Consider the following 11835-nt stretch of genomic DNA (forward strand, 5'->3'; position numbering starts at 1 on the left):
ACTCGACGCAGACAGTTGGGGTACACTGATTCCGTCCTGGGGGGTACGGAGTGGTGGCAGGAAGGGTATCCGGCCATCCCTAACACTAACACTGCCGAATCCGTTGTAACCACGCCGACCCTGCGATCGCTGCGGGACTATGGCGTAAGCGGAAGAAAGAAAGAAAGGAAGTGCAAGTCCATATATGACTACAGCAACGCAACGTAGTCTTCGCGGGGTACAGCAACTGCTCTGGCCAACAAGACCACCACATCTCGTTCTCCAGGGCATGCAAGATCCATTGTCGAATTGCAACAAAAGGTGCAAGATGCTGGGAAAAATCTATCGCAGGATGCCATTTGGATCCTTTATGATCGTTTGCATGTGAGAATACACGCCTCCGTGGATACTGTGTATTGATGCGACTGTTTGAGCATCCTTTACTCTGACATGTATGTTTCATTTGGTCTGAATGTGATATCGCGTACTCCTGCAATGACGAAGTAACCGTCACCGCACTCGCTAATAAAATGACCTTGTCCTTGAGCGTGTTATATTTTTTCCGGCAGTGTATAACCTTCGGATACTTTTTTGCAATTATGTTAAGGACAAAAGTACGCATTTATCTTTAAAAAAATGCCTGTATGGCCTCCACCGGACGAACGAGAAACCTTCAGACTACATCAAACCCATCCCATACTTCAGCGAGCATGTTTGTCGTTACTGCATTCACTGCTGTTGCACTGCAGCGTCGATATCCCTCCAAATACGCTGAAAGGGGAGTTAACAGACACAGTCTTTCGCAAACCTCACAAGAAACGAAATAACGTGAGGGGCGAGCTAGGAAGTCTGTCATGCAGTGCCAGAGCCATAAGCCTCTTACGATGTAGGACGAAATGTCACCCCGCACTGTGTTAACTGAGTTGCCTCTATTGAAAACTGAACTAAACTCCGAGCGATCAGGCCTACAAGGCCCAAGGGGACCGACCGGCCGCCGTGGCATCCTGACCCATAGGCGTCACTGTAAGCAGATGTGGAAGGGCATGAGGTCACCACTCCGCTCTCCGGGTCGTTTTGTCAGTTTACGAGACCATAGCTGATACTTCTCAGTCAAGTAGCTCCTCAGTTTGCCGCTTGCCAGCAGCGCTCGGCAGACGGATGGTCACCCATCCAAGTACTAGCCCAGCCCGACAGCGCTTAACTTCGGTGATCTGACGGGAACCGGTGTTCCCACTGCGGCAAGGCCGTTGGCGCCCTCTTGAAAGGGAGAACGCAAAACTTATTTGCTGCTGTGTTGTCGCAATCTTGACTCGGCACACATTGGGCAATGAACGATCAAGCTAGCTGCAAAAACGTGACTGCTACCAACAACAGGATAAACCGGAGACTTAACACCTGGCCCCCAGGTAGACCTTTAGTTTCGGTGCGTAAGTTAAAATTTACTCCAAGATTCTATCTTAGTTCATGTAGAAGATATAGCCTTATGAAATAGGACAAATCTGTTTTACACGTCCTGTATTATGAATTAAGTGCGCTGCTCTCAGAAATTTGTTGTCAACAAGTAACTGCAGTTTGGGAGCAATGTTCATCAATACAATACTAGAAGGAAAAATGATCCCTGCTTCCCTCCGGTGATTTAACTTCGGCGGAGAAAGAAATGCAACACTCAGCTTATAAAACTCTTTGATAATCTGCCCTCTGTGATGGCTAAGTAGATTACGTTCGGTAAAGGCCTACCGTGGTTTAGTAACAAAATTAGAAAAATGTTGAGGAGACACAGACTGTTGCACTCTCTGTTAAACAAAGACATAGCAATGTAGAGGAGCAGAAGTTAATACAAATTCGTTTGTCTATAAGAAGATCGATGCCCGAAGTATGCAACGTCTACCATCATACGAGGCCGTTCTGAAAAGTAATATCTCCGAGTCTTTTACTCTGTTCTCAATATCGGTTGGGGTATTACACGTCATGTATATCACTCGGTCGACTTTCCTCTTTCGTGGGGGAGAAATACAGAGAAATAGGAAGTGGAAGCGGGTGAGAGCCAGTGATAATGAGAGACAGTAAGTGACAATGACAACGAGAAAGAGAGAGATAGTGACAGTGAGAAGAGGCAGCAACGTTAGGAAGAAAGGAATGAGATATTAGCGTTAAGAGAGAGCGAGAGGGAGGAAACTGTAACAGTAGGGCAGAACTAGGGGGATTGTGGCTGTGACACAGGAGACGATGACTGAGAGACACAAAGATATAATGACAATTAGGTGGGTTGAATGATTGAGAAAGGGCAAGTGGGGTGGATGGATGTGAGCGACTTTACAACGATGGACTAAAGGGTGTGAGTGAGTTACACTCAGGGGAGCCCGTAGGAGTTTGAGATGAGTTGCATGTTAAAAGAAAGCGCGAACATGCTCGAACAATCCACGGGTGTACTGCCGGTTCATAGTGTCCAACGGGCACAATATTCCGGCGATCAGACTTGTCGCCATCGTCAGGTGCACTGACAAACTGAGCTCCTGACGTTTTTTTTTTTTTTCACTTTTCATTCCTTCCTCTGAAGGAGGAAAGCGGGCTGTTTGAGGGCATGCTGGCGTCCCTTTTCAGCCGTAGGGTTTTTACATATTTATTTATTTTTTGATACAATTTATTTTTCCTGCAAGTGCGGTGTTATATATAGTTGACAATTTCGTTACTGCAGGTTTTTAGCAAACAAACAAAAATAATTACATTAACGTATAAAATTTAAGTATATAAAAGAAGAAAAAGTATAAAATACACAATGTATGTAACGATGAAAGAGAAGAGACATATAGAATACAAAAATATTTGAACATTATAGGAATTAATTGGGTGATTAAGTTAAATACATGTAATACATATATGTTTATGTATGTGGTTGATAATATGGTATGAGAAGTTGAGATATATATGTATATATATTTACGAGCTCCTGAGGGCGGGCGGTCGTATTAAATCGCCTCCCATCGCGAGGCGTTCTCTCCGCGGTCCGCGCCTGCTGACACCCTGGCGTCAGCGTCTGTGGTGGCGTCGGTGTAATTGCCTCGTCCGCCCTAGTCGCCCGTTCGTTTCGTTTGCTGAGCGTCTTTTTAATTAGACTCAGTGCTGGCTCTCATGCCCTGCTGAGGTTGTAGCCGTAATCTCGGTTGAGGAGTCCGTCCCTGGTACGAATTTCGATAGCCTCTCTAACGATGCTGTCCCAGTATTTAGATGTCTGTGCCAACTGGTATGTTGGTGTGCGCCAGTATACGGTATGTAGGCACTGTTTGTCCGAAAATCACGAAATGGGCTACCAACATACCAGTTGGCACAGACATCGAAGTACTGGGACAGCATCGTTAGAGAGGCTATCAAAATTCATACCCGGGACGGACTCATCAACCGACATTGCGGCTACAACCTCAGCAGGGCATGGGAGCCAGCACTGAGTCTAATTAAAAAGACGCTCAGCAAACGAGACGAACGGGCGACTAGGGCGGACGAGGCAAATACACCGAAGCCACCACAGACGCCAACGCCAGCGTCTCAGCGACTGCTGACGCGCGGGGGCGGACCGCGGAGAGAACGTCTCGCAAGGGGAGGGGATTTAAGACGGCCGCCCGCTCTCAATAGCTCAGTTCGTCGACGCACTTGACAATGGCGACATGTCTGATCGCCGAAATACAGTACTGTGCCCGTTGGACACTATGGACGGGCAGTACAGCTGTGGACTGTTTGAGAAAGAAATACGCCGGGAGAAACTGACGAATCAAAATGGTTCAAATGGCTCTGAGCACTATGGGACTTAAACTGCTGAGGTCATCAGTCCCCTAGAACTTAGAACTACTTAAACCTAACTAACCTAAGGACATCACACACATCCGTGCCCGAGGCAGGATTCGAACCTGCGACCGCAGCGGTCGCGTGGCCACCACGGCCGGCCTGGAGAATCACACCGCGAACATGTTCGTATGGCAAAATTATTGGAAAAATTTTAAAGGTGCTGAGGAAGGTTAGAATGAGTCAGCTGTTACCCCACTTTTGAGTCAGAGTCTTTTAATAAACAGGAACATATTCGCACTTTTTTGTGCTCCGACAGGAGCAGTTTTTTGCTGGTATTATGAGACAGGAGACTGAAAGGAATAAGATCAAAATACGAGAAGACCCAGGGAATACGGGAAACTTTGCGACCCTACTAAAGGGTGGCGCAGATAAAAGTATACCGTGAAGTATAAAGGAAATGCAGCGAAATTACAGAAAACAAGACCTGAAATTGACTTACAATTTATTTACAATTAAAAATACAGTGAAAAATACATGTATGTAAGATGCTGAAAATGACTCCCAGCGACATCAATACACAACTGTGCGCGTGAAGCATTTTCAGATATATCCAGCGTAAAATTCGGATATCCATGGCGGCAACTTGGCGGCTGATGATGTCTTTCAGTTCCTGTGTTCTGTGTGGATTTGTTTCATAGACCTTACTCTTCAAATATCCCTTCAGGGAAAAAAAAATCACATGTTATTTGATTGGCGAACGTGGTGGCCATAAATGTTTGCTGACAAGCTCATTCCTCACTGAGGACGTCATGGAGTCGTTCCAGGGATATCTTAGACGTGTGGCATTTTGCCCCATCTTGCTGGGAGAAGTACGAGGGCAGTTCAATAAGTAATGCAACACATTTTTTTTCTCGGCCAATTTTGGTTGAAAAAACCGGAAATTTCTTGTGGAATATTTTCAAACATTCCCGCTTCGTCTCGTATAGTTTCATTGACTTTCGACAGGTGGCAGCGCTGTACGGAGCTGTTAAAATGGCGTCTGTAACGGATGTGCGTTGCAAACAACGGGCAGTGATCGAGTTTCTTTTGGCGGAAAACCAGGGCATCTCAGATATTCATAGGCGCTTGCAGAATGTCTACGGTGATCTGGCAGTGGACAAAAGCACGGTGAGTCGTTGGGCAAAGCGTGTGTCATCATCGCCGCAAGGTCAAGCAAGACTGTCTGATCTCCCGCGTGCGAGCCGGCCGTGCACAGCTGTGACTCCTGCAATGGCGGAGCGTGCGAACACACTCGTTCGAGATGATCGACGGATCACCATCAGACAACTCAGTGCTCAACTTGACATCTCTGTTGGTAGTGCTGTCACAATTGTTCACCAGTTGGGATATTCAAAGGTTTGTTCCCGCTGGGTCCCTCGTTGTCTAACCGAACACCATAAAGAGCAAAGGAGAACCATCTGTGCGGAATTGCTTGCTCGTCATGTGGCTGAGGGTGACAATTTCTTGTCAAAGATTGTTACAGGCGATGAAACATGGGTTCATCACTTCGAACCTGAAACAAAACGGCAATCAATGGAGTGGCGCCACACCCACTCCCCTACCAAGAAAAAGTTTAAAGCCATACCCTCAGCTGGTAAAGTCATGGTTACAGTCTTCTGGGACGCTGAAGGGGTTATTCTGTTCGACGTCCTTCCCCATGGTCAAACGATCAACTCTGAAGTGTATTGTGCTACTCTTCAGAGATTGAAGAAACGACTTCAGCGTGTTCGTAGGCACAAAAATCTGAACGAACTTCTCCTTCTTCGTGACAACGCAAGACCTCACACAAGTCTTCGCACCCGAGAGGAGCTCACAAAACTTCAGTGGACTGTTCTTCCTCATGCACCCTACAGCCCCGATCTCGCACCGTCGGATTTCCATATGTTTGGCCCAATGAAGGACGCAATCCGTGGGAGGCACTACGCGGATGATGAAGAAGTTATTGATGCAGTACGACGTTGGCTCCGACATCGACCAGTGGAATGGTACCGTGCAGGCATACAGGCCCTCATTTCAAGGTGGCGTAAGGCCTTAGCATTGAATGGAGATTACGTTGAAAAATAGTGTTGTGTAGCTAAAAGATTGGGGAATAACCTGGTGTATTTCAATGCTGAATAAAACAACCCCTGTTTCAGAAAAAAATGTGTTGCATTACTTATTGAACTGCCCTCGTATTATTGTCTATCATATTCGGTGTGTTGAGCATCAAACGTATCAAAAATACATCTGTACAACCGCGTTGAGGGTGGTGTCAGAGTATCGATCCGTTGATGCGCGTTCCTGTTACACAACAGCAAACGCGGATTTTTTCATCATGAAGTAGTTACCGGCACACTATGTTAGGATTCTCCGTTGTCCGGTACCTGGTGTTCTGTGTATTGACGTGACCAGAAAGGTGAAACCGTGCATCATCACTCATGATGTAATGGAAAGGGTATAACAAACCATCCTTGATGTTATTCAAAAGTGCAGTGATCTACACATTTCTGATTGTTACCGTCTTGTAACTGCTGCACAACCGTCACACGATACGGCTTCAAATTAAGCGCCTATTATGCAGTTTACGTGTAGACCTCTTTAGGCTCTGAATAATTCTTCGGCGAATGTCTGCAGTAACTTCTGCTGTGCGAACTACAGGAATTCTTTGTCATTTTACATTTTGCATACATTCGCAGCTGTGCCAATTGGGTCATCTCTCGTTTGTGCGTGGTATTTTCTTGGCTCTAAAGTGTTATACCGTCATCAGGTATTGTGAACAAGTTGGTTCAAATGGCTCTGAGCACAATGGGACTTAACATCTGAGGTCATCAGTCCCCTAGAACTTAGAACTACTTAAACCTAACTAACCCAAGGACATCACACACATCCATGCCCGAGGCAGGATTCGAACCTGCGACCGTAGCAGCAACGCGGTTCCGGACTGAAGTGCCTAGAACCGCTCGGTCACAACGGCCGGCTGTGAACAAGTGTTTTGTGTTGGATCTGTATTAATAAAAACAGTGCACCACATCTGAAAGCACAAGATTCGCCAAGTGGACGCGCAGGAACACATTGAATGGCTTTGAAAGTTGTTCTGCTGCAAAACATTGCTCCGAATTCAACAATAATAATAGACATTGCGCCATACAACTCTGTTATGATGGATAAAGCTATAACAGTGCAGTGGATGAAAGCAGATATTTGGTTCTGGGTGTACAGAAATGTGCCTCTGAATAAATTAAAACGTAGCATGTATAAGGCGAAGTTAATGGAACTTGAAGTGCTGCACAAGCCAAATACACCACGTTACCAGGTCGACAAACTGGCTGACGCTAAAAGACGTAGTTTAATCAGGCTTCGTTCATATCACGGTAATTTAAATCCGACTGAGAATACGCTCAGTGAGGCTAAAATACTGAAAAAAGAAGCCATTTGAAACGTTGCACCACAGGAGATGTCTCGAGTTGTCAACCATATCGAGAAGGTGGTTGAGGACAGATGGATTCACGAAGGACTATGACGGGTTATGAGTGATACGCGGCCGGCCCTGTGACCGAGAGGTTCTAGGCGCTTCAGTCCGGAACAGCGCTGCTGCTACGGTCGCAGGTTCGAATACTGCCTCGGGCATGGATGTGTGTGATGTCCTTAGGTTAGTTAGGTTTAAGTAGTCCTAAGTCTAGGGGACTGATGACCTCAGATGTTAAGTCCCAAAGTGCTCAGACCCATTTGAACCATTTTGAGTGATACGCAACTCCTCTTGCCATGTTAAAATGTGCTTCTTTTCTCAAAACAGGACGTAGTTTACAAACTTCATGTCACTAACATTCTAACGCTGCAGACATTGCGACAGAATCATGAAGTAGGGTGTTATTAAACTAGTAACTGAGGCAAGTCAGGTCAATAGTTTATGAAACAGCCCATTCTCAGAATAAAATAAACGCATAACTTCACTTATATTGTCACAAAACCGTCAGCAGTTCTCGTTTCACAGCTATCGATGGTTCTTAAAAATTAAATTGTTTCACTCAAAAAATTTATAGTTGCTTGATTTTTGCGGAGGATGTGAAAATTTCGCTTATAAATCGTGTGCAAAATATTCTTTGTGTGCTGTTATGTGCCAAAACCTTGTTTCGATACCTCGAACGGTTTATTTGATACGTGGGATTTCTGGATTTTTGGTGGCGCGTGCTTTCACGACGGATTGGTTTACACACATTCCATTTTCTCGAGACTGCAGACAGATCCCTCCAATTTTAATTAATAATTCAGTATGTTTCTGCATTTCGTATGAAGCAACATATGACAAACGGACGAAACGGAAATTCATAGCGACCCTTATTTTTCATTGCAAACTTTAAGAATTTCTTGCATTAATATCGAAATATCACAGTAACTTCGAGCATTAACGAAATGATATGCAGTTCATCATGAAGCCGACGAATTAACCTACAAGCTGTGCGAGAATCATATTTTCCAGCTGATAGTTTCTTTACAGTCGTTTGAGAAAGATGGCAGATCGGCCAGCTAGCGCGGCTTGTTCTTCATGCAGGCATCTGCCGCACCCAGCTCACGATAGCAACTGTGCTTCCATCCACTCGTTCCGCACGCAGAAGTGTTAAAAGTTGGAACTACAGAGTGGCGCACAAAATGTGTTACCATTTTGTTTTTGAATATAAACTTTATTGTCAATACAATCTGAAAGGAACATATACTACAATGAAGAGCCGTCCATGGAGATTTGTTCTAACTCAGCACATGCTCAATATGTCCACTATTTCGTTTCCCAACTTCCTTCAAACGAACACTGAAGTTAGTGATTACCCTACGGCAAACGCCTTCCGTAATTTCACTGCAAGCTTGAAGAATAAGTCTTCCGAGCTCCATTAAATCACGTGGACGCTTCGGGAAAATTTTTTCCTTTAGGTAACACCAAAGAAAAAAGTCACATGGATTGAGGTCTGGACTATTGGAGGGCCAGTTTTGTCCGTCATTGAAGCGACCTGTAAACCTGAGTGAAATGATCCGCATGTCGAAATGCTCGTGTAACAACTCCAACACAGTGTTTGCAGTATGTGGCTTTGCTCCACCTTGCATGAACCACTGCGTGTTGAAGGACAAGGCAGTAGCAAGAAGCTGTGGAATGAAGCTATTGCGAAGCATGCTCAAATAACGCTCGCTGTTCACAGTTTCTTCAACAAAAAAGGGTCCAATAAGTCCGTGACGAAATTGCTGCCCACGATGTAACCTCGGAGCATAATGTTGTCGTTCATGGAACACTTGTAGGTTTTCAGTGGCCCAAAAGCGTACATTTTGTTTGTTAACCACACCGTCTAAATGAAAATGGGCCTCGTCTGATAACCAAACGTCGTTGAGAGTTTCTTCCCTATCCTCCGCCCACTGAGCAAACAGTAGTCTCTGCTGCTTGTGTTCTTCAGTGAGCTTCTGTGCACAGGTCATCTTGTATGGGTACATATGGAGGTCACTTTTAAGAATGCGTTGAACGGAGCGTCTTGATATTCCCAGTTGCACTGCTGCCTTTCTACACGATTTCCTGGGACTTCTCTGTACAGCAACTCGTACCGCTTCAGTATTCTCCGGCGAACAAACAGGTTTAGGCCGAGGTCGCTTTGCTTCTAATACTGTTCCTTCCTGTACAAATTTATCGTACAACCTGTGGATGGTCTTATTGCAAGGGACCCATTGTGTGGCCGGCCGAAGTGGCCGTGCGGTTAAAGGCGCTGCAGTCTGGAACCGTAAGACCGCTCCGGTCGCAGGTTCGAATCCTGCCTCGGGCATGGATGTTTGTGATGTCCTTAGGTTAGTTAGGTTTAACTAGTTCTAAGTTCTAGGGGACTAATGACCTCAGCAGTTGAGTCCCATAGTGCTCAGAGCCATTTGAGCCAACCCATCGTGTGTTAAACTGTTGTCGAAAACGCCTCTGAGTCACAAGGCTTTTCGTTTCATGAAAAAGTAACACAATTGCCGATCGTTGCTGTGTCGTCAGTCTTCCATTGTCAGCCATTGCTGCTTATTACTCTCCTAGCGGCAGTATCGTCAATTACACGCCATTTAATAACTCATTTGTTTTTCCAAGCTCTGCTGGTACTGCTGTAGAGATTCCAGCGGGATATCTAATGTGCGTCGTAAATTGTGAAAGAAACAATTGGTAACACATTTCGTGCGCCACCCTATAATTTTAAACGCACTATAACTTCACGTCTCAAAACGTCTCAAATAAGAGATCGACAGGAAGTGCAAAATGGCTAAGCAGGGATGGATAGAGGACAAATGTAACGATGTAGAGACTTATCTCACTAGGGGTAAGATAGATACTGCCTACAGGAAAATTAAAGAGACCTTTGGAGAAAAGAGAGCAACTTGTATGAGTATCAAGAGCTCAGATGGAAATCCATTTCTAAGCAAAGAAGGGAAAGCAGAGAGGTGGAAGGATTATATAGAGGGTCTATACAAGGGCAATGTACTTGAGGACAATATTATGGAAATGGAAGAGGATGTAGATGAAGACGAAATGGGAGATATGATACTGCGTGAAGAGTTTGACAGAGCACTGAAAGACCTGAGTCGAAACAAGGCCCCAGGAGTAGACAACAATCCATTAGAACTACTGACAGCCTTGGGAGAGCCAGTCCTGACAAAACTCTACCACCTGGTGAGCAAGATGTATGAGACAGGCGAAATACCCTCAGACTTCAAGAAGAATATAATAATTCAAATCCCAAAGAAAGCAGGTGTTGACAGATGTGAAAATTACCGAACTATCAGTTTAATAAGTCACAGCTGCAAAATTCTAACGCGAATTCCTTACAGACGAATGGAAAAACTGATAGAAGCCGACCTCGGGGAAGATCAGTTTGGATTCCGTAGAAATGTTGGAACACGTGAGGCAATACTGATCCTACGACTTATCTTAGAAGAAAGATTAAGGAAAGGCAAACCAACGTTTCTAGCGTTTGTAGACTTAGAGAAAGCTTTTGACAATGTTGATTGGAATACTCTCTTTCAAATTCTGAAGGTGGCAGGGTAAATTACAGGGAGCGAAAGGGCATTTACAATTTGTACAGAAACTAGATGGCAGTCATACGAGTCGAGGGGTATGACAGGGAAGCAGTGGTTGGGAAGGGAGTGAGACAGGGTTGTAGCCTCTCCCCAGTGTTATTCAGTCTGTATATTGAGCAGGCAATAAAGGAAACAAAAGAAAAGTTCGGAGTAGGTATTAAAATCCTTGGAGAAGAAATAAAAACTTTGAGGTTCGCCGGTGACATTGTAATTCTGTCAGAGACAGCAAAGGACTTGGAAGAGCAGTTGAACGGAATGGACAGTGTCTTGAAAGGAGGGTATAAGATGGACATCAACAAAAGCAAAACGAGTATAGTGGAATGTAGTAGAATTAAGTCGGGTGATGCTGAGGGAATTAGATTAGGAAATAAGACACTTAAAAGTAGTAAAGGAGTTTGCTATTTGGCGAGCAAAATAACTGATGATGGTCGATGTAGGGAGGATATAAAATGTAGACTGGCAATGGCAAGGAAAGCGTTTCTGAAGAAGAAAAATTTGTTAACATCGAGTATAGATTTAAATGTCAGGAAGTCGTTTCTGAAAGTATTTTTATGGAGTGTAACCATGTATGGAAGTGAAACATGGACGATAAATAGTTTGGACAAGAAGATAATAGAAGCTTTCGAAATGTGGTGCTACAGAAGAGTGCTGAAGAGTAGATGAGTAGATCACATAACTAATGAGGAGGTATTGAATAGAATTGGGGAGAAGAGGAGCTTGTGGCAGAACTTGAGTAGAAGAATGGATCGGTTGGTAGGACATGTTCTGAGACATCGAGGGATCACCAATTTAGTATTGGAGGGCAGCGTGTAGGGTAAAAATCGTGGAGGGAGACCAAGAGATGAATATGCTAAGCAGATTCAGAAGGATGTAGGCTGCAGTAGGTACTGGGAGATGAAGAAGCTTGCACAGGATAGAGGAGCATGGAGAGCTGCATCAAACGTGCCTCAGGAGTGAAGACCACAACAACAACATAACTTCACT

General features: G+C 44.7%; 1 pseudogene; it reads right to left on the minus strand.

Annotated features, from left to right (window-relative positions):
- Positions 1–1114: 1114 nt before the first annotated feature.
- LOC126164289 (5S ribosomal RNA) lies at positions 1115–1231 on the minus strand (annotated as a pseudogene).
- Positions 1232–11835: the final 10604 nt, after the last annotated feature.

The sequence above is a fragment of the Schistocerca cancellata genome, chromosome 2, assembly GCF_023864275.1.
Source record: "Schistocerca cancellata isolate TAMUIC-IGC-003103 chromosome 2, iqSchCanc2.1, whole genome shotgun sequence".
NCBI lineage: Eukaryota > Metazoa > Arthropoda > Insecta > Orthoptera > Acrididae > Schistocerca > Schistocerca cancellata.